Source organism: Pinus tabuliformis, chromosome 9 (assembly GCF_031772625.1).
Source record: "Pinus tabuliformis cultivar Carrire ecotype Pingquan chromosome 9, CPIR1, whole genome shotgun sequence".
NCBI classification, from domain to species: Eukaryota; Viridiplantae; Streptophyta; class Pinopsida; order Pinales; family Pinaceae; genus Pinus; species Pinus tabuliformis.
In genome coordinates, this window is record NC_142307.1 from 230,017,394 (window position 1) to 230,041,228 (window position 23,835).

Sequence of the window (23,835 nt, forward strand, 5' to 3'; positions counted from 1 at the left end):
CTTCCTGCACTGGTCACTAGGCTGGGAAGCCCTCTGCCATGCAATGCTGTGATTTTGGTGGCAAAATCATTGACCTCTACTTGAATATCTTGGCACTTTCTTTCTAATGTCTGCAAATAGTTCTGGAGGGTGAGCACCCTTTTGATTAACAAAATTGTATCAGTCCTATCCCTGATACCCATTGTTTCCAATTGAAGGCCAGTTCTATTATTCAGGACATTGATCATCCTGGTAGAAATATCAGGCATACTTCCCAGAGAGGATCTGGCCCTTTGACTTTCAGCATGAGCCTTGTTCAGCAGATCCATTTTCTCATGAATTGTCTCTATGTATTGCCACTGATCTGTCATTGACTGGCCAATCTTAGCCCATAGGATCTTTTTGACCTCAGTTATGACCTTGCTCATGGTGAGCTCCTTTTCAAGCTCTTTTATTCTTCTTTCTAGTGTCCTAACTTCCCTGGTCTTTTTTGCCACTTGCTTCTTAGATTTGTCATATTTCTTTGGCATCCTTCAGCTCAATCATTTGGGTTTCAAGAGCTTGCAGCTCCTTCATCATATCTCGCATACTGAGGCCTGGGACTTGCTCTGCTGCTCCCTTTTCTGTGGCTTGAGGTTCAGCAATTGAGGCACTTGCTTCTGTTGTTTGTACTAGGGGAGGACTTATAATTTGAGGAGCCTCCTCAAGATTTATTACTAGCTGAGAGGGCTGAGGTATCTGCTCTCCTTGTTTTTGTTTCAGGGCTGCCTCTAATGCACCCTCTGTTTCTACCAATCGTCCTTCTGTTTCTACCAATTGTTTGTGTAATGTCAACATCATGGCCGCTACGTCTTGATCCTTTCTCTGTTGAGCAACATCTTCTGTATGGGGGTGAAGGGTTGCTGGAAGTTTGACCATCTTCCTCAAAGCTGATATATCTTCATCTTTTTTCTTCATTAGCGCCTACACAGCTTTGGGATCACTTGGGTCATGCCCAAGCTCTATGATGATATCTTCCAAAGACTTAATCCTGTTGTCTTTGGCTTGAGAAGAAGCTTTCTCCAATTCTAGTTGGGCAGTAGTATTATGGAGAGAATTTTGCAATTTGTGTGCTAGAAGTGTTTTATCTGCAAGAGTAGAGTAGACCATCTCACCCGTTTTCTTATGTAGCTCTATTTGGTCCATTGGGTGGATGTCTTTTGCAAACACTTCTAGGTTGGTTCTGATGTAATCTACAGCTGACTGTGGCTGCAGCATGGCAGGCATAAAATGGCTCATAGTCATCTTCCCTTCTGCAATGTCATATGCTGACATGAGCCTCTGTTGATTGGTGGGAGCCATCTTGAGCAAATGATTGTAAAGCTGGATCCTGACTGGCTCATTCGTAGCTTTTATATCCATAAATTGCTTTTTGATTCCAAACTCTACCCTTCTTTTCTGGCTTGAGGAGCTAACCTCTCCTCCATGTGGTCTCTCTTGTTCCTGCTGGAAGGAACTGGCTGATGCTTCCATACTAGGGGGGCCCATACCCATGGACGGTCCAATAGGCATCTCTTCTTCAGAAAAAGGGTTTAGTCTTTGCCTTTTCTCCCCTTGTTGACTTGTTGATGTAGTAAGGGGAGTTTCTTGTTGTCTGTCCCTCTTCCTGGCTCTCTCTTCATTCATCGGGGTTTGGAGCACCGAGGTCTCCACTGCTATTTCCTGCCTTGGAGGCACACTTTCTTGAACCTGTTGCTCAGTGGATACAGGGGCCTCAGCCATTTCTTCTTGCTGTTCTATTTGTTCTTTCTGTTGTTCTGCTGTTGGGAGTGTCTCCTCCTGCTCCATTTCTTTCCCCTTATCTGTGCTAGCTGCTAGAGTAGTGGTTTGGGCTGCTTGCTAGGGAGCTGTAGAAGATGAGGCAGCTGCTCCAACTTGAGTATGAGGAAGAGAAAAAACTTGCCCACAATATTCCAAGTCAGCTTCCTTCTCAAGTTTCTTTGCTGCCTTTTGTGCTATTTCCTCTTTAGAACTTGCCTCTTCTAGGGTGCCCTCTTTCCATTCTAATTGATTTGCATATTTTTCAATATGTGGTAACCTGAGATGATCATAGCTAGCCAATTTATATTTGACCCTTCTAAGACTAATGAAGTGATTGGGGTCATAGGGTAACTAGAGGAAACTGGTTTGCAACTCGAGGCACTTCAGGATCTTATCTGCTTCTTGCCATGCCTCTTCTCTTTTGTTATAAATAAATGGGCCTAGCTGGTTTTTGACTTTGAGCTGTGCCTTTTTATTTTTGCTGTGGAAATGGATCATGTCTACATTTCCAAACTGTCTGAAATATTCTAAGGCAAAAAGTCTCATAGGGACATATCTTGGTAGCCTGTATGGGGCTAACTCACAACCATATATCCTGATCACTGTATGGTGTTGGTAAAAATACCAATCCCCAATGTTGTAGGCCTTTGAGAGTTGGAGGATTCTTTGCATCTCATCTGTCAATCTTGGAGGAGGAGAACTCAACAGCAAGGACATGGCTGGATGGATGAAAAGGTCTATGAATTCACAGTAGCTATATGGTGAAAAAAGATGTTCGATGAAAGATTGAAGACCAAAATACCACAGACCTTTGGTTCCCCTGGGCATCAAACTTCTTGAGAGTAATAGGGAAGTTGTCAGGCTGATTAAATAGGAACAAGTGATAGATGTAAGAAGTGTATATAAACATCCTTTCCCTCTCTAAATTCATCAATTGCTCGTGAATTTTGTTGGCAATGAATGTAGCATAATCATAGTGAACCGAAGGAGGCTTTCCAGGGGAAAAGACAGACAACATAACCAGAATGGTTTCATCAACATGCTCAGTTGACTTGTAACCCAGGATATAACTGATCATATCCACAAGAATTCTGCCCAACTCATTGAGATATACATGTCCAATAGGAGGAGACCTCACATTTTGAGAGCCTGATTGAATGAATAGTTGATTAATATTTATGATTCGGCCACTGGACAGCTTGCCTCCTTGGTCTATCAAGTGCATCATGGATAGAGGAGTCAATGGCTTTGTAGTATGAAAGTGCAGCATTTGATTTATAGCCTCAGGGGTGACATAGAACAAGACTGAGCCTGAGGGACTGAGGACAGCTCTTTGACATGGATCGTAGTTGGCACTGCATCAATGGATTAAATCTGGGAGGACATTGACTTGAGGAAGATTGAAAATGGGCAAATAGGAGTCTCAAATCCCTATAATATCAGTTCCATTGATATGTTTGGCTTTTAGCTCATTGATTAAATGAATATGATACCTGTTGTAATCTGGGATTACCTCTGCCATCTGGTAGTCTCTATTAGCCAGGGGCAGCCATTCTAGCTCTCTGTGTAGGGCATTTAAAGGTGCAACGTTTAGAGCTACCGGTGTCTCCATGTGTTTGGTGCTTTTCAAGCAGAATTTCACTTAAGAATGTAGGTAAATGCGACCTTGCGCGACGAATTGAGGCAAAAAGGATTTACAGCGAAAACAGGGTAGTTCTGGTGTAAAAGGGGCACAATTGGTCACTCTTGGAAGAAATTGAATCACTTGCAGGACGAGGAAGTTTGAGTTTTAGGAAAAAGGGCAGTTCCGGGCGTTTTTTACAACGAAGAACAAACTGAACCAGGTGCAGGAAGAATTGGTAAATACCTAGTCACGACGCGATGGGTGGAGGCTTATCCAAGCTGAATTCTGGGCAGCCACGGCTTTGAATCAGTTTCTGCAGGTTGGCGGCGAGAACGACGTGAAATTTCATGCAGGAGGCACAACAGACTTTTTTGCAAAAAAACGCGAAAAAAACGTGATTTTGGGCAAAAATAAAGAAAATTTGGCCTTTGGCGCGCTTTTGTCGGATGACGTCAGCATGACGTCATAGGTGGGGTCATGGTACGGAATGATGACGTGGCAGCCTGTGAGTGGTCCACATGGACGGGGGACGTGGCGGATAGCTCGGAGCGATGGCAGGTCGGGCGCTGATGTGGTGCTGACTCGGCAATGCAGTGGAGGTGACGTAAAGGCGACTTGGCGGGCGGTAAACAGAAGGCGGTAAGCGGTAATATCGGACCGCTTAGGGTACGGGCGCGGTTTTGGCAGGAGGCCGCCCGATGCAATTAAATTGAGACGCGTGTCCAGCGCCCTACGTCATCATTCTGAAATTTTCGGGTGCTAAAGTACCACCACCGGAGGCAGCCCGATATTGCAGAGGACCGTCGGATGGGAGGGCCCAGATCCGACGGTCGACGGGGAGCAGACATGATCGGGCAATACGGTGGGGAGCGGATAATAAAGAATTATTTTTTCTGGGAATGCACGCCAGGGCGGAACTTTAGCCATCGGCGGGTTTTTGGGTTTTTGCAATGTTTTGTGGACAAAATGGATTTTGGACATTTGATTAATAAAACGCGCTTAGGGTTGTTAAACCAAGCAGGTCTTGATTTAATCCCGAGACATAGTTTTAGCGCTATTTTGCCTTTAGCGCTTCAATTTCTTTGCGCTCTGATCTTTTGGAGCTATAAGGCTATATTGCCTAGGGGAAGGGGTATATACCTTTTTTTGGGTTTTTTTTTTATATACAATAGTGATATAATAATAGGGAAAAGGGAAACATAGGGAGTTAAGTAATGATAGAGTTAGTAGTTAGTATTGGATGGGAGATATGGAAGAGAGGAATCAAACACTAAGTTTTTAGGGAACAAACTTAGTTATGAGAGTATATCAAAATGAAAAGATTTTTACACAAGAAATGTGGCTCTTCTATATAACAAGAATCAACAAATGAGTTTGATTTCTGTTACGAACAAAGGTGATAGTGGGATGTTAGAAAGAAGTTTGACAGGGAATGATTGGGAAGTTAGACATGCTTCACTTTGCTACCACAAAAAGCTGAATAGGAAGACCTGCACTGGCCACCATGTGTTTCCTTTGCTCAGGCTAGTGATATGAAAGAAATCATGCTTCTGCAACCCCCTCTACCTACCCATTCTATTGCCTAGAATTTTTTATCACTTCAAGGAGGATGCACTTAGACTGGAAAACCCTCAATTGCTCTCTTTCTTTTCTTTTTTCATTTTGTTTTGATTTTCTATCTAAGGCTAGCCTTATTACTTCCAAGGTCCCATATTAAGCAGTTGGGAACCTTCATTCTCTACCTAACTACTAATCTGCCAAGATTGAACAGTTTGGACAGATTTCTTTCTCTAATCTACAACAAAAATTGAAATATGGCATGACCCAGCTTAGACTGTTGGATCACCCATTCAGAAGTAGGACAGCATCAAACAACTGTAGATAGGTGTTTTCCACAAAAATATGAGATCTTTGCATCACCAAAGTAGAGCATATTTGGAACTTCCCCTGCCAATCATGAAAAATGAAACCTATTGGTATAGGTAGCTAACAGTGGCTCCACTTGGGGATGGTTTTTCTACTCGAAAGACCAAGAACAGCAGGTCAGAATGCCTTGGCTCTTGACTTCTTATCAAAACTTGAAGGTTTTCTCCTTGGATTTCAAAACTGGAATCTTCCACCATTGTGGAACTTCTGAAGTAAAAAGCCTTTTCCTGCTTATTTACAAAACTTGTGAAGCTGCAGTATCTATATGCTGAAAGAAAATACTATATACAACTGATAATGTACAGGGCAAAGCCATGTTATATACATGGAAAGTAGTCAAAATAATGCTTTAACATTCGGCCATTCATAGGGTCCTCTTCTACTTCAGTACCATCCAAATTCTCCAAGAAATAAGTGTTATTTCCTTGTACTGCTTGAATTACAAAGGGTCCCCTCCAAAGGGAGTCAAATTTTCCATGCTTTCCTTTGTCTTCTCTTCTTGAATCCCATTTAAGCACTTTATCACCAATGAAAAAATATTCGGCCTTTGATCTTCTATCAAAGGTTTTCTTCAGCTTCTCTTGTAGGACTTGAACTCTGCTATACACTTGATCTCTGGTTTGCTGTAAACAAATTATCTGGTTGATTCTTCTTTGCATGTTATTTGGTTCAGCCTGACTTTCTTGAAGTAGCTTCATGATAGGGACCCCTAATGATGAAGGGAATTTGGCTTCCATTCCATAAACCAACTCATATGGGCTGACCCCAATAGATCTTTTGGTTGTTAGCCTGTCTGCCCATAAGGCATTTACAAGCTTCTTATGCCAATTTTTCTTATTCTCTTCCAATATCTTCTTAATGATGTTGATAAGAATTTTATTAGATGATTCAGCTAAACCATTGCCTTGAGGGTAGTATGCAGTAGAATGGCCCAAAGTAATATGGAATTTGTGGCAAAAGTTCACCATCTTCTTGGATCTGAAAGCAGCAACATTGTCTGTGATAATCTTGTCAGGACAACCAAATCTGGAAAGAATATTAATTTCAAGGAACTGAATGATAGTAGAATCATTTGCATGTCTGCATGGAACAGCCTCAATCCATTTAGTAAAATAATCTGTGGCTGTGAGGATCCATTTATGTTGGCTTGAAGATGAAGGATGAATCTCCCCAATGAAATCCAAGCCCCATTGCTGAAAGGGCCTTTCTGTTGCAATAGGCTTTAAGGGAAGTGGTAGTAACTTTCTTTTTCCCTCGAACATTTGACACTTGTGACATGAAGTGGTAAAATTTTTAACCTCAGAGAACAGAGTGGGCCAATAGTAAGCTGCCCTTAATATCTTATCCACAGTGGACTTCCAATACAAATGTCCACCACAATCACCTGCATGAAATTCTTTCATAGCATTGTTAGTCTCATCCATATTCAAACAATTCAGCAATATACCTTCATGATTTTTCCATAGTAAATTACCATCTATGACACAAAATCTTGAAGCTTTCATTTTTAAAAATCTAGATTTGGTTCTGGACAATCCTGGGAGAGCACACAGGTTTTGCAATACATAACAGATATCAGAATACCAAAGGGATTGTTCAAAGGCTGCACTGATCTTTGGAGTCGCCAACTCCGGTTCATTGTCCAGTTGGTTAATATACAAGGTTTGGAAGTTTGCTTCAGACATCAATTTAGCCAAACCTTGCCCTTTTATCAGTTTTGTAGGTCTTATTTCAATGTCAAATTCTAAAATGTTAGCAATCCATTTTCCTCTTCTGCCCTCTAAGCTTTCTTGAGTCAATATGTCTTTCACAATGGCATTTGGTACATAAGCAATAACATGAGAGTATAATATGTAAATCCTAAAGTCTTTGATGGCTTTAACCAAAGCATAAGCTTGCTTTTCCATGATCTGATATTTCAGAGGTGCATCTCTAAGGGCTCTACTAAAGAAAGCGATAGGTTTTTCATTCCCTTGATCATCTTTCTGCAATAAGACAGCAGCAATGGTATGCTGGGAAGCAAAAGAGAAAATGATAAATTCTTTGTCAAATTGAGGATTTGTTAAGAGTGGGGTTTGGATAAGGGCCAATTTAATACCTTCAAAAGCTTGATTTGCTTCTACTGTCCACTTCACTTTTGAATCCTTTTTTAGCATGTTGTTTAGTAATCTGATCAATTCTGCTAAGTTTGGGATAAATCTCCTTAAAAAGTTGATCTTTCCCAAGAAGGCTTGTAATTCTTTAATATTTCTTGGATGGGGCATTTGCAAAATGGCCTGTATTCTGTCTGGATCAATTCTAATGCCATCCTTTGAAATGATATGACCCAATAGCTTACCCTCTTCCAAACCAAATAGAGACTTCTTAGGATTTAAGGAAATTCCATATTTCCTACATGTTATGAATATTTGTCTCAAGTGTTTCAGATGTTCTTGGTCACACTTTGAGAAAGGTGTGAGTTCATCTAAGTAAATAACAAGGAAATCACGAATCTCTTTAGCAAAAGCAATATCCATTGCTCTCTGAAATGTAGCTCCTGCATTTTTCAACCCAAAAGGCATTTCGACATACTTGAAAGTTCCCCATGGGGTTGTGAATTTTGTTTTATCCTGATCATCAAGATGGACTAGGATCTGATTAAAGCCTGAAAATCCATCAAGTAATGAGATTCTTGAAGCCCCCACCACTCTTTAGAGAATATGATCCATTTTGGGTAAGGGATAATTGTCTTTGAGGGACCCTTGATTCAAATTCCTTAGATCAACACAAAGCCTAATCTCACCAGTTTTCTTTCTTGTGGGGACCAAATTTGAAATCCAGTCTGAAAACCTGATTGGTGCTATGATGCCGGCTTTAAACATTTTTTGTACCTCTTTCTCAATTGAAGGGAGAAGCATAGGATTGATTCTTCTTAATTTTTTCTTGAATGGCTTTTGATTAGGCTTGAGAGGGACGGTGTGTTGAATAACAGAAGTGTCATAGGATTTCAAATCCTCATAACTCCATGCAAACACATCTTGGAACTCTTTAAAGAGATCAACGTATTTGGGCTTCTGGTCGGGAGGTAAAGATGTAGACAATTTTATTATCTTGGGTTTTTCAATAGTTCCAATGTTTCATTCTTCAATGGTAGCATTAAGTGGTTGCATTTTTGGTTTCCTAGGAACATCATTTGAGTCAAAAATGTCCTCCAAAGGAGTCAGGCCTGTTGGTAGAAAATTGTCTTTTAGCTGTATGACTTCAGCCTCTGCGCCAGCTATTTCATCCAAATGTAATTGTTTGAGTTCTTGTATATTTTCCTTGTAAAAGGTTTTCAGACGAAGTATTTGATTTGTTGTTTTGGCGGGTATAGTTGTTTGGTCCTGTTCACTTAGTGGTTGTGTGTCTTTCCCAGAATCAACATCAATGTTTAGACCTGAAAATTCATGCTGCAAGGTCAAGAAACTATTTATCTGGGTGTCATCCTCAAATACTTGCCAATCTTTGACATTGTTTGGGATAGAAGGTCTGTGTTTTATCTTAGCTATAAAACAATGGTTTGGTTCGAAAGGCAATTTGCATGTACTGGCAAATGTAGCTAAACTATATGCATGAAGGTTGTGGGTTCTAGATATTTTGGTCATTTGAAATTCAGTGAAGGCCTTGAGTATTTCAATAGCAGCAGACCTGTATGATCTTAGTCTTTTGTCATTGGTGACAAAATTTCCTTTCACTTGTTGAATAATGAGGTCTGAATCTCCCAGGATTGAAACTTTTGTGGCCTGTAAGGATTTTACCAGTTTGAGGCCTAGCAAAAGAGCCTCATACTCTGCCACATTATTAGTACATCTGAAATTAAGCCTATAAGCTCGACCTTCTGCATGATTGCTTTGTTTGTTATGAATCCATACTCCAGCTCCTGCCCCAAATTTGTTGATTGATCCATCAAACTCAAGAAACCAAAGGATTTCTTGATTTAGGGGAGGTTTAACAACCTCTCTATGACTTGGAATTAAAAGCTGGGGGTCTTGTTTTTCATCCGGTTTGTCTTCTAGAACGGTCTCATCAATTGATTGCTCAACCTTGATTTTTTGGAAACTTGATTGCTCATTCATATGCGGATCTTGTTCAAGTATGACAGATTTGTTATCACTTATTGGACTTATATCATCATTGAACAGAATGAAGGAATCCATGTCTGAATGGACTGCATAAATAGGGAAATTTTGAGGTTTTTCTTCACTGCTCACCATGTATTTCATGAGTGATTCTCTGTATAGCCTCTTTGGTTGCCCAAAGACAGAGATGGTGGCATATGACATGTCCAATTGTAGGGAACCTTGGAGTTTAGCTCCCCATGATCTTGATAACAACATTCCATATTTAGGTGGGATATCAGCAACTACAACATCCATTAAAATTGTTTTATTTGGGTACTGGACAAGGGAAACACGTAGATCTTTTATCAAGCCTAAACACTTAACTTGGATGGAGTCAAATGAAATTAGGTCCTTATATGGTCTTGTGATGTCTAGATTCAATCTCTCCATTACTCACTTAGGCATAAGGTTATGAGAGGCGCCTGAATCAAACATTGCATTGTGTAATATCTTATCATGAACATGCAGACTGACATAAAAAGGTAAGATTCCAGTAGTTCCTGTCTTTCCATCAACTTCTGGACCGAAAAGCAATTCTGGGGTGTCATCCAACACATTGACATCATCCTTGTTGTGGGTCAGTTGAAGGGACTTCTTGATTTGTTGCTTGTAAATGTTATGTTTGGCTAGCTCTAAAAGAGGAATGGCTATCTTTAATTTACCAATTTCATCTTCTAAGTCAAAAGGTTTTTCAGATTGGATCTTGGTGTTCTGGTTAACAACTTTTTCTTTGTCAATTGACTTTTTAGAGGTTTCTTCTTGACTTTCTATTTGATCTTGAGGTTTATCTTTTTTGCTCAACTTTTGAGAAGTGTTACTTGGATTGTGTTGTAAAGGCGGTGTAGCCAATGGCTGTTGATTTGAGGGATATGCTTCTATTACCTCTTCAACTGTTACTTCATTTGCAATTGAATCAGTTTTGTCAATTGGCTCTGTGATAATAACCTTCCTGGGCTGTTGGCTATCCTTTGTTTTCTCAGGTTGTGTCACGTTTATAGTTCTGCTTCTCAATTTGTATTGTTTATGAACTTCAAAAACAGCTGTGTCATAGCCTTGTTTGAAATCAAATGATTCGCCTGATTTAGTTTGGAACTTATTAATGTCATCATCCTTGTGATCTTCTTGACTCAGAAAAACTTGCTGATCATTGTTCAGGCCCATCAAATTAATGTGGGTATCATCTATCTGCTCACTAGAAGTGGATTCTTCAGCATAGTTTTCTTGGAACGGAGATCTAATCTCTGGTTCAAGGCTGAGCTTGCCAGCATTAGGATTTTGATTTCTTCTAAAATTGGGATTCCTGATAGGATTATTCTGTGGTGCCTCCCATGATGACTTCCTCTCAACTGATTCTACTCTGTCACCCAATCTGTGCATACGAGTGATTATTGCATCTAATTTCTGATCCTAGCCTGAAGGCTCTTCTTTGAAGGTAGTTTTTCTTTCAGTTCTGGTCCTACTTCTCTTAGCTATCAGGTTGGCTTCTACACTAACTGCTATATCTTGCATCTCAGCTAAAGTTCGGGGAGCTCTTTCTCTCAATTGGTATGCCATATCTAGATAAAACCCATCAGGAAAGGTGTATAAGGCTAGATCAGGTGGGGGTCTCAGATTTTGGGGAATAGCATTGTACACATTGTTGAATCGAGCACAATAGTCCAAGACAGTTTCTTGAGGACCTCTTTTGATAGCATTGTATTCAGATAAAATATGAAGTGGATCCTTTTTCTTCTCCCATCTATTGATAAAGGTTTGGTACAGGGCTTCGGGGTCAGCTATGGAGTTTGCTGGGAGTGACCTGAACCATGATCTTACATCTCCGGTTAGACTTTGCACAAAAATTTTCATTCTAACCCCATCATCATCTATCTCATAATTTTCAAAATAATCCTACGTTTTCTTAGTATGTTGAAGGGCTGAATAACAGCCAGTACCCTCAAAATATGATATCTTGGTTTGATAATCTTGAGGCATAGGTCCTGGATTGGCAGGTAACTGCAGTGGAGCATATCTATTAGCCATGTTTGGTGGGACAATAGGGATAACAGGAACGAATGGGACAAGTGGAGGAAATGGGATGAGAAGGGTATGTGCAGTTAATGGAGAAGTTGAAAGGACACCTTGTGAAGTGGATGAAGAACTAGGAGAGTGTGGAACGGTAGTATGAGGATGTAAAGAAACCTTAGCAGGGGTTGGAATATTAGTTTGAAATTCTGCCTCAGAACTTGAATCTGATAAAGTCTCTTCCGATTTTTGTTTCTTAATGATTCTTGGAATCAGGTTTGGATTTTGGAACTCAGATGATGGATCTGGATCCGGGTTAGATCTTGTATAGCGAGTTTTCTTCTTAGGAGCCAGCTTCTATGATTTTCTTTGGGAGAATTTTCTAAGAAATACTAATGTTTGAAAAGGACTGATCATGTATAGAACAACTGTATGGAACTTAAGACTGAATAAAGATTGACTGAGGCAGCTTTTATATACTCCTGCAAATGCAAAGCAGAGGCAGTTTCTAAGGCTGTCTGGCTATCACTCAGGCTTTATCTACAATTTTAAGAATTAGACATGGGTTTATGAATTGGGTTCTCCCCAGTGGAGTCGCCATTTATGTTAACACCCAGGTTGTTCCCTTTGACTCCTGAGGGAATATGGCCGGGGTAACCACTAACCAGGCTTTGGATTACAGATTCTAGCCTACCTGTAATAAGAGAGGGCTCTCTCTTTTTAGATTTAACTTTGTTTTTTGAAGATTTTAGGCTAGTTATGAGGTGAGAGTTTTGTTTGAATTTTGGTTGTCGGCTATTGTTCAAAGAAGGGCATGCAAATATTAAAGAGAGTTTAATCCATTGGGCATGTGGAGTCCAGAAATGAATAGCATTTGATATCTGTGATAAAGAGAGGTTCACTACAGGGCCAGATGGGTATTCGGGATACAAACTTTGATTTTTAGAAAAGAAACAGTATAAATTACACCAGTAAAAGGAAGTTAAGAGTCCTTTCACAGTGCAACAGGGAATAACGGACAAATCCTAATCAGCAGCAAGTGAGAATTACTGAATAAAGACTTATCATGTGATTAGAGCAAATAGGAGCATTTAAGAATTCCATAGTTGCAGCTAACCTTGGAGAAAACATATTTAGTAGTAAAGATTGAGTTTAGGGTGTTTTTAGTGAACAAATCCTGAACTATTCTTTTTCTTTTCTACCAAGACTAATCACCATACATCACAGATAGATTATGCAAGAAATGAAACACAAATACAGTTAGAAAACACTTATTGTATCACGCCATAACACGAGAATCCTGCAGCAGTCAATAGTTTCATCACATCACGTCCAAGCCAAACTCATTTTTTGGAAACCAACAACTCCTTTGCATTATATCTCTCAGAGGATATATAGCCGAGTTCTCTTGAACAAGTGAGCAACAACAACCCCCAATAAGCTATGCGGGGGTGCATATATACAAAATATCACAAAAATATCTCAACAATGCGTTATTGCACAATAAATGCTCTTACCAACTTTCTAAGATATTTCTTGCAAAATTAAAAGCTACTTAAATAAACATACAACAGTTGTTTGCTGTTTGTTAGAAATTCTTGACTTTTGGGTTTATGGGCCATCTGAGCTCCTCTGCGGCGATGTCAATTGTCTTTGCCTTTATGCTACCGAGTTAGGGCACTGCTGTATTCGGACAGCTCATCTGTGGTGCTCAAGCTGTGCGTAGCTACTGTCCACCTCATCCAACTGTTTTCCAGTTGCTGTAAATAAACTTTTATACCAAAATTTAAACTTGATTTTACAGCAAAGTTTTAATCATATTCGTCCACCACTCTTCAGTGGGCATTTGATGTCTCTGCATCTTGATTAGGGTCTCATCTTCCTCTATATACTTATGATAATTAGGGGGCACTTCAAAAAGGTGCTTAATTTCATGTTCAATGAAGAATAAATTCTCTAATTTATCATAAATCTCTTGCCCTGATGGTGGCCCAACTCCTTCTAGACTGCTTGTTGTGGCTGTCAACTGATTAGCTGCATAATTGTTGACCCTTTTAGCATACTGTTCATGGGACAACAGTCTTCCTGCACTGGTCACTAGGCTGGGAAGCCCTCTGCCATGCAATGCTGTGATTTTGGTGGCAAAAGCATTGACCTCTACTTGAATATCTTGGCACTTTCTTTCTAATGTCTGCAAATAGTTCCGGAGGGTGAGCACCCTTTTGATTAACAAAATTGTATCAGTCCTATCCCTGATACCCATTGTTGCCAATTGAAGGCCAGTTCTATTATTCAGGACATTGATCATCCTGGTAGCAATATCAGGCATACTTCCCAGAGAGGCTCTGGCCCTTTGACTTTCAGCATGAGCCTTGTTCAGCAGATCCATTTGCTCATGAATTGTCTCTATGTATTGCCACTGATCTGTCATTGACTGGCCAATCTTAGCCCATAGGATCTTTTTGACCTCAGTTATGACCTTGCTCATGGTGAGCTCCTTTTCAAGCTCTTTTTTTCTTCTTTCTATTGTCCTAACTTCCCTGGTCTTTTCTGCCACTTGCTACTTAGATTTGTCATATTTCTCGTCCAGCTGGGCCAGCTTTTCTTTGGCATCCTTCAGCTCAATCATTTGGGTTTCAAGAGCTTGCAGCTCCTTCATCATATCTCGCATACCGAGGCCTGGGACTTGCTCTGCTGCTGCTCCCTTTTCTGTGGCTTGAGGTTCAGCAATTGAGGCACTTGCTTCTGTTGTTTGTACCAGGGGAGGACTTATAATTTGAGGAGCCTCCTCAAGATTTATTACTGGCTGAGAGGGCTGAGGTATCTGCTCTCCTTGTTTTTGTTTCAGGGCTACCTCTAATGCACCCTCTGTTGCTACCAATCGTACTTCTATTTCTACCAATTGTTTGTGTAATGTCAACAGCATGGCCGCTACGTCTTGATCATTTCTCTGTTGAGCAACATCTTCTGTTTGGGGGTGAAGGGTTGCTGGAAGTTTGACCATCTTCCTCAAAGCTGATATATCTTCATCATTTTTCTTCATTAGTGCCTGCACAGCTTTGGGATCACTTGGGTCATGCCCAAGCTCTATGATGATATCTTCCAAAGACTTAATCCTGTTGTCTTTGGCTTGAGAAGAAGCTTTCTCCAATTCTAGTTGGGCAGTAGTATTATGGAGAGAATTTTGCAGTTTGTGTGCTAGAAGTGTTTTATCTGCAAGAGTAGAGTAGACCATCTCACCCGTTTTCTTATGTAGCTCTATTTGGTCCATTGGGTGGATGTCTTTTGCAAACACTTCTAGGTTGGTTCTGATGTAATCTGCAGCTGACTGTGGCTGCAGCATGGCAGGCATAAAATGGCTCATAGACATCTTCCCTTCTGCAATGTCATATGCTGACATGAGCCTCTGTTGATTGGTGGGAGCCATCTTGAGCAAATGATTGTAAAGTTGGATCCTGACTGGCTCATTCGTAGCTTTTATATCCATCAATTGCTTTTTGATTCCAGACTTTGCCCTTCTTTGCTGGCTTGAGGAGCTGACCTCTCCTCCAAGTGGTCTCTCTTGTTCCTGCTGGAAGGAACTGGCTGATGCTTCCATACTAGGGGGGGCCATACCCATGGATGGTCCAATAGGCATCTCTTCTTCAGAAAAAGGGTTTATTCTTTGCCTTTTCTCCCCTTGTTGACTTGTTGATGTAGTAAGGGGAGTTTCTTACTGTCTGTCCCTCTTCCTGGCTCTCTCTTCATTCATCGGAGTTTGGAGCACCGAGGTCTCCACTGCTATTTCCTGCCTTGGAGGCACACTTTCTTGAACCTGTTACTCTGTGGATACAGGGGCCTCAGCCATTTCTTCTTGCTGTTCTATTTGTTCTTTCTGTTGTTCTGCTGTTGGGAGTGTCTGCTCCTGCTCCATTTCTTTCCCCTTATCTGTGCTAGCTTCTAGAGTAGTGGTTTGGGTTGCTTGCTGGGGAGTTGTAGAAGATGAGGCAGCTGCTCCAACTTGAGTATGAGGAAGAGAAAAAACCTGCCCACAATATTCCAAGTCAGCTTCCTTATCAAGTTTCTTTGCTGCCTTTTGTGCTATTTCCTCTTTAGAACTTGCCTCTTCTAGGATGCCCTCTTTCCATTCTAATTGATTTGCATATTTTTCAATATGTGGTAACCTGAGATGATCATAGCTAGCCAATTTATATTTGACCCTTCTAAGACTAATGAAGTGATTGGGGTCATAGGGTAACCAGAGGAAACTGGTTTGCAATTCGAGGCACTTCAGGATCTTATCTGCTTCTTGCCATGCCTCTTCTCTTTTGTTATAAATAAATGGGCCTAGCTGGTTTTTGACTTTGAGCTGTGCCTTTTTATTTTTGTTGTGGAAATGGATCATGTCTGCATTTCCAAACTGTATGAAATATTCTAAGGTAAAAAGTCTCATAGGGACATATCTTGGTAGCCTGTATGGGGCTAACTCACAACCATATATCCTGATCACTGTATGGTGTTGGTAAAAGCACCAATCCCCAATGATGTAGACCTTTGAGAGTTGGAGGATTCTTTGCATCTCATCTGTCAATCTTGGAGGAGGAGAACGCAATAGCAAGGACATGGCTGGATGGATGAAAAGGTCTATGAATTCACAGTAGCTATATGGTGAAAAAAGATGTGTGATGAAAGATTGAAGACCAAAATACCACAGACCTTTGGTTCCCCTGGGCATCAAACTTCTTGAGAGTAATAGGGAAGCTGTCAGGCTGATTAAATAGGAACAAGTGATAGATGTAAGAAGTGTATCTAAACATCCTTTCCCTCTCTAAATTCATCAATTGCTCATGAATTTTGTTGGCAATGAATGTAGCATAATCATAGTGAACCGAAGGAGGCTTTCCAGGGGAAAAGACAGACATCATAACCAGAATGGTTTCATCAACATGCTCAGTTGACTTGTAACCCAGTATATAACTAATCATATCCACAAGAATCCTGCCCAACTCATTAAGATATACATGTCCAATAGGAGGAGACCTCACAGTTTGAGAGCCTGATTGAATGAATAGTTGATTAATCTTTATGATTTGGGCACTGGACAGCTTGCCTCCTTGGTCTATCAAGTGCATCAATGATAGAGGAGTCAATGGCTTTGTAGTATGAAAGTGCGGCATTTGATTTATAGCCTCAGGGGTGACATAGAACAAGACTGAGCCTGAGGGACTGAGGACAGCTCTTTGACATGAATCGTAGTTGGCACTGCATCGATGGATTAAATCTGGGAGGACATTGACTTGAGGAAGATTGAAAATGGGCAAATAGGAGTCCCAAATCCCTAGAATATCAGTTCCATTGAGATGTTTAGCTTTTAGCTCATCGATTAAATGAATATGATACCTGCTGTAATCTGGGATTACCTCTGCCATCTGGTAGTCTCTATCAGCCAGGGGCAGCCATTCTATCTCTCTGTGTGGGGCATTTAAAGGTGCAATGTTTAGAGCTACCGGTGTCTCCATGTGTTTGGTGCTTTTCAAGCGGAATTTCACTTAGCAATGTAGGCAAATGCGACCTTGCACGACGAATTGAGGCAAAAAGGATTTACAGCGAAAACAGAGCAGTTCTGGTGTAAAAGGGGCACAATTGGTCACTCTTGGAAGAAATTGAATCACTTGCAAGACGAGGAAGTTTGAGTTTTAGGAAAAAGGGCAGTTTCGGGCGTTTTTTACAGTGAAGAACAAACTGAACCAGGTGCAGGAAGAATTGGTAAATACCTGGTCATGGCGCGATGGGTGGAGGCTTATCCAAGCTGAATTTTGGGCGGCCACGGCTTTGAATCAGTTTTTGCAGGTTGGCGGCGAGAACGACGTGAAATTTCATGCAGGAGGCACAACAGACTTTTTTGCAAAAAACGCGAAAAAACGTGATTTTGGGCGAAAATATAGAAAATTTGGCCTTTGGCGCGCTTTTGTCAGATGACGTCAGCATGAGGTCATAGGTGGGGTCATGGTACGGAATGATGATGTGGCGGCCTGTGAGTGGTCCACGTGGACGGGGGACGTGGCGGACAGCTCGGAGCGATGGCGGGTCGGGCGCTGATGTGGTGTTGACTCGGAAATGCAGTGGAGGTGACGTAAAGGCAACTTGGCGGGCGGTAAACAGAAGGCGGTAAGCGGTAATATCGGACCGCTTAAGGTACGGGCGTGGTTTTGGAAGGAGGCCGCCCGATGCAATTAAATTGAGACGCGTGTCCAGCGCCCTATGTCATCATTCTGACATTTTTGGGCGCTAAAGTACCGCCACCGGAGGCAGCCCAATATTGCAGAGGACCGTCGGATGGGAGGGCCCAGATCCGACGGTTGACGGGGAGCAGACATGATCGGGCAATACGGCGGGGTGCGGATAATAAAGAATTATTTTTTCTAGGAATGTGCGCCAGGGCGGAACTTTAGCCATCGGCGGGTTTTTGGGTTTTTGCAATGTTTTGTGGACAAAATGGATTTTGGACATTTGATTAATAAAACGCGCTTAGGGCTGTTAAACCAAGCAGGTCTTGATTTAATCCCGAGACATAGTTTTAGCGTTATTTTGCCTTTAGCCCTTCAATTTCTTTGTGCTCTGACCTTTTGGAGCTATAAGGCTATATTGCCTAGGGGAAGGGGTATATACATTTTTTTGGGTTTTTTTTTAATATACAATAGTGATATAATAATAGGGAAAAGGGGAACATAGGGAGTTAAGTAATGATAGAGTTAGTAGTTAGTAGTGGATGGGAGATATGGAAGAGAGGAAGCAAACACTAAGTTTTTAGGGAACAAACTTAGTTATGAGAGTATATCAAAATGAAAATATTTTTACACAAGAAATGTGACTCTTCTATATAACAAGAATCAACAAATGAGTTTGATTTCTATTACGAACAAAGGTGATAGTGGGATGTTAGAAAGAAGTTTGACAGGGAATGATTGGGAAGTTAGACATGCTTCACTTTGCTACCACAAAAAGTTGAATAGGAAGACCTGCACTGGCCACCATGTGTTTCCTTTGCTTAGGCCAGTGATATGAAAGAAATCATGCTTCTGCAATCCCCTCTACCTACCCATTCTATTGCCTAGCATTTTTTATTACTTCAAGGAGGATGCACTTAGACTGGCAAACCCTCAATTGCTCTCTTTCTTTTCTTTTTGCATTTTATTTTGATTTTCTATCTAAGGTTAGCCTTATTACTTCCAAGGCCCCAAATTAAGCAGTTGGGAACCTTCATTCTCTACCTAACTACTAATCTACCAAGATTGAACAGTTTGGACAGATTTCTTTCTCTAATCTACAACAAAAATTGAAATATGGCATGACCCAACTTAGACTGTTGGATCACCCATTCAGAAGTAGGACAGCATCAAACAACTGTAGATAGGTGTTTTCCACAAAAATATGAGATCTTTGCATCACCAAAGTAGAGCATATTTGGAACTTCCCCTGCCAATCATGAAAAATGAAACCTATTGGTATAGGTAGCTAACACCCGCCTCGATTCCAAGAGGAGCAAGAGTGAATCGTTCCCCTCGACGGGGAGAAAAATAAGATGTTGTAATCCCGGTGGCTCTGAATTTTTTACAAAGGCCACAAACTCATAGAGTGGAAGCCACTTTGGTGGCGGGTGCCATGGAGCAGGAAAGGGGAAGAGAAAGTATGGAAGCTGGAGAACTGGGAGGAATCCCAGTAGACACAGCAGCGGGAGAATGTCTCGCCAGCACTTTGCCAAGTTCAGAATGTGTGCACGAAGAGGAGATTATGGTTGGCGAAGAGGAGGGACCAAGTGAAACAGTCCCGACGACTGAGCCAATAATACAACCAGGCGAGGGGGTTGTTGAGCACAAAGAGCAAGCAGGGGAGGAAAATCCCCCAGTTAACACAGTAGAAGATGTTTCGAGGGATTTGCCTCCGATGGAGGAAATATTGGTTAAACAAGAGTGGATAGAGCTGTGTGAACAACGAAGGCTTCCGATGAAACAAAAGTACTAGCTGCAGTTCAAGGAAACAATGCGGCTCAAAATGGAAGTGAGGAAGTTGAGAAAGAAGGTGAATAAAATGCAGAAACAATTAAGGAAGCACAAACGGCAAGCCAGAAAGGCCAAAACTTTTCAGGTTGACACAGAAATCCAAACAGACCCAATAGTCATGACCTCTATCGACACTCAGATAGACCCGATCGACAAATTATTTGAAGATCGGGAGTATGCCCTAACAACTGAAATTCAGTCCTGGAAGTCTACTGCGACCCAATATAAAAATGAAATCAAAAGGACTGAGGAAAGGGCCTCCACAAAAATTTTTGGATACGTGGAGCATATGGATGTGATGAGGTTACAGCAGGCAAAACAGCATCTCAAGATAGAACAACGGGAGAAGAAAGTGGTAGATTTGAAGAATGACAAGGAGTAGATGTTCAAGCTGGTGCAAGAGGTTATGGCATGTCGTCCCCCTGCTTCTTGTTATTCCTTATTTTTGCATGAATGGTTCCTTTTATTCTGCATGGAAAGTATTAAAAATGAGGTCAGCTATGAGATGGAGGACAGTGTGCAATTCCTCCGGATTTTGAGGAGTCACGATGTACCCACACAACATCTAATGTGTGAATTGTACTTGCACAGGTACTTATTGTGACTGGACAGAGATTTTAACCCGGTCCTGTATGTGGGGGACATTCATCTGAGGGTCCTCACCTCTTATGCTTTTAACCAGATTCATTGGCAGAAGGCTAGTAACACTTTTGAATCCAATCAAGTTACCAAGCCATTCATAGTAAGAGGGGAGCATGAGAGGGCAGACACAGTGTTCAATAAGCACAGGACCTTTTTTAGGGATTGGGGAAAATAGAGATAGAATGGTGAGGACACAAAAGTGGTGTCTTCATCTCTGTGTCAATCAGTTGACCACATTTCAGAAAGAGGCCCTTAGTTGCTGTCAGAGGAGATGGATGATGTCACCAACAACTGTCCGGGAAAGAGAACCTTTTTGGGCACCAAATTTTGCACGTGTACTTAATAGGGTGCCCAAGTATGTGGCATGTGTCCAGACATGTGGGTCCTAGTGGATGGGGCTCCAGTTTCAGTTCCTGTTCTCTGGTTGCCTACTGATGAATATACTCCAGCTTATGATGTCCCGACGGATTGGTGGAAGGAAGTTGTCCTCTCGGACGGATTTAAAGTTCCAGGGATAGAAATGGCCACAGAATATGATCTTTCCCAGCTTCATCTAACATACATTATATGAAACCCAGACTTAAGAAAGCGGAGGACTGCATGAGGACATGTAGTCGGCTAGTTGGGGGGAGATGTTGGGTACCAACTCAGGCCATATTTCTACCCATTTCCATTACCCTTTTTGATATTTTTGCACTCATTTACCCATGTTGTTATGTTAAATTTACAAGGTAAATTCCCCCCTTATTGTCCTATTGGTATATTTGAATTAATGAAGTAAAACGTATAGAGTTTATCTATTTGCGGAACTAAACTATGTGTTTGACCGTTGCATGAGGACAGGAACCCTCAACTCAGCGTATTGCAACAGATCTGGTAATGGCCGATCAGCAGGCAGTCGCACAACTCAGAGAACAGATGCCCTGAACTATTCTTGGGTCGGCCTGCTATCCCAGGCATCTGATGCTGATATCGATCCAACCAATGTATATCTTTGCATCTGTAGTTGCTATGTTTTTGGGAGGACCGTTAATCTCCCTCATTGTGTATAAAACACGGGTTGATCTTGTGAATGGGGTTTCACCCATCAGCATTGTAAACTTCTGTTACCGATTAATAAAAGATCACCCATTTTGTTGTTCTAATTCTTTTCGTGGCTAACGCAGCCCTGATCACAGATTTGGGCCCGCTCTTCTGATCAGGTGCTGAGTCTTTGTGTGTGTGTGATTTAGTAGTTTGTGTTGTTGTCACAGTACTTTGTTGTTTATGATTATTTTTGTCGTTCTATAATTGATTAATATTGCATTTATGTTTTGAATCTTAAACCATGAACCCTTGGTTGGGAAAGTTCACACGTTTGCCCCTGCATATACCTTGCGCGTTGCCTTGAAAGGATACGCACCCAGATTGATAAGATTAATGTCAGAATCAAGTAGATAATCACCCCTACTTGGACACCAACACATATGAAATCACATGCATACTAATAAAATACAATGTTGATGTAGACCAAGTTATGTTGATTTGGGGTACTATCGGATGTACTCTAGCCACAAAGGGTTTGGGCAGATTCTAAACAGATAATAAGATATTAAAATAATTAATATTCTTAATGGAGTCCCTAAGTCTAAACTTAGGGAAAATAAAATATTAATGTGCATTAATATGAATCTGTGTTAGAATGGTCCAAAATACATGGATCAAGCTAGATCTAATCTTAGTCGTTGATTAGGGACTTAATCTCAGTCGTTGAGTTGTCAACAAGAAAAATATAAGAGGAGGCTTGAGGGTCACTTGGAGAGAACACCAGAGTCATCAATGATTCTATTCTCTAGAGCGGGGTTTGCTAAGAGACATAGAATCAGTGATCGGAGAGCAGATGAGGGGCATTGAACATAGAGAGACATAGAGGCAGAGATAGTGCTAGGAGAGCAGCAGAACAACCAGAGAGAGACACAAGAGCAGAGAGTGCTCATGCAGGGCCACGCAGAGGCAGCTAAGTGATGCGCAGAGCAATAGAGAGGTCAGCGTAGCTGACACAGAGACTCAGAGAGCTGATGCAGGGCGAACACTGGGCTAGGAGAGGATGACGCAGTCCAGATTGGGCAGACGTTGGGGTTTCTGGGGTATATTAGTAACTACCGGAAGGATTATTTGGGGTTTCAGCCAGTAGATTTGTCAGAAACTAAGAGGTATTATTGCCAAGGAATTTCTCTATTGGGTAGGCCAGTTTCGGCACCTAGATTGTACTCTAATATTTCTTAATAAGAAAACCCTCAGGTAGTTGCACCAGATTTCCCACATTGGGTTTTTCTGGGGACATTAGTCCAAAAATAATGGTGTCATATGGTGTGTTTGTTTCTGTTTCTTTTTAGTTTATGATCTATAATATGTTGAGTGTGCACTAGTGTTTATTTTTAGTATTTACATTATAAATAACTTGTTAAGGAAAATAAAAAGTAGGTAGGAATAAATTAAATAAAGTGCATGGAGGGTTTCTAACTAAGTAAACTTAGAAACTTCAACAAGTTAGACAAGACAATATGGGTGGATAATACTCCACAAACGTGAAAAGGGAGCTAGAAGGTAAGTGGTGAAGGGATTAATCCTAGGTTGCTAAGGTATTATTAAAACAAGCCTAAGTCAAAAGTGCACATTTTCTATCCTAAGTCCATAAAGTAACTTTGGGGAGTGCCATGTGTCGAAAGGGGGACATGCACATAAAAGTGAGGGTGTTATTGTTATTGGACACACATTACATAATCTAACTATTAAGGTAAGGTGACTGGAATCCTTTGAGGTAAAACAAGGATTATTGTGGCATGATGGATCCTGAGTAAATACCCAAGAAGGATTCAGGGAAAAGGAGATAGGTTCCCAGTATGAGCACACAAAGGTATTGTTGTAGCAACACAATAACCCCCCATTTTTTCTAATTAACTCCTAAGAAATAATGAAGACCCTTATATCTAATACTATTTAATTTATTTTATGATTTCTTTTATTTATTTATAAGGGACATGTGAAGAGTTAACGAGAAGCGCTTTTATAATATAACTTCGAAAAAACATTTACGGACTTTCCTTTTCATCAGACCTCTTCATATCGAATTTTAAATTTTAAAATAGTTATGATGAAAGGAATTTCCCATGATTCAACCTTCCCTATATCGTAGAGATTCTTTCATGACCATCATAAAATCGGAAACCTTTCCTATCAGAAGATCGTCCCAGCGTAAGTTTATTCCAATCACTCGACGAAAATTGTATCCCCGATAATCTGACGTGGCATTGTCACGTGGCTTCCCCACTTGGGTATGTGATCGATTTTAATGGTCTCGAAAACATAAAATTCCTTATATATTTCTTTTCGATATCATCATATTTATTCAATAAGGGAAGCTATTGTATTGCAAAGTGTATTGTATTTGCGTTGAGTTCTGGTTTGGAGGTTATTTTCACTAATCCTTCCCATCCACATTCCAGGCAATCTCTGATTCCCAGAATTTCGACGAAATGATGAAGGGAGGGAAAGCTAAGAAAATGCATCTTCACAACAGTCTAGCTCTTTCATTTAACAATTTGATGAAAAGATATCAGGATCAAGACTACTCTCCAATATGGTTTGCACTTTTAAAGATGCAGGGAATTCTTATTGGGATGCAATGTACAATTATTTTGAA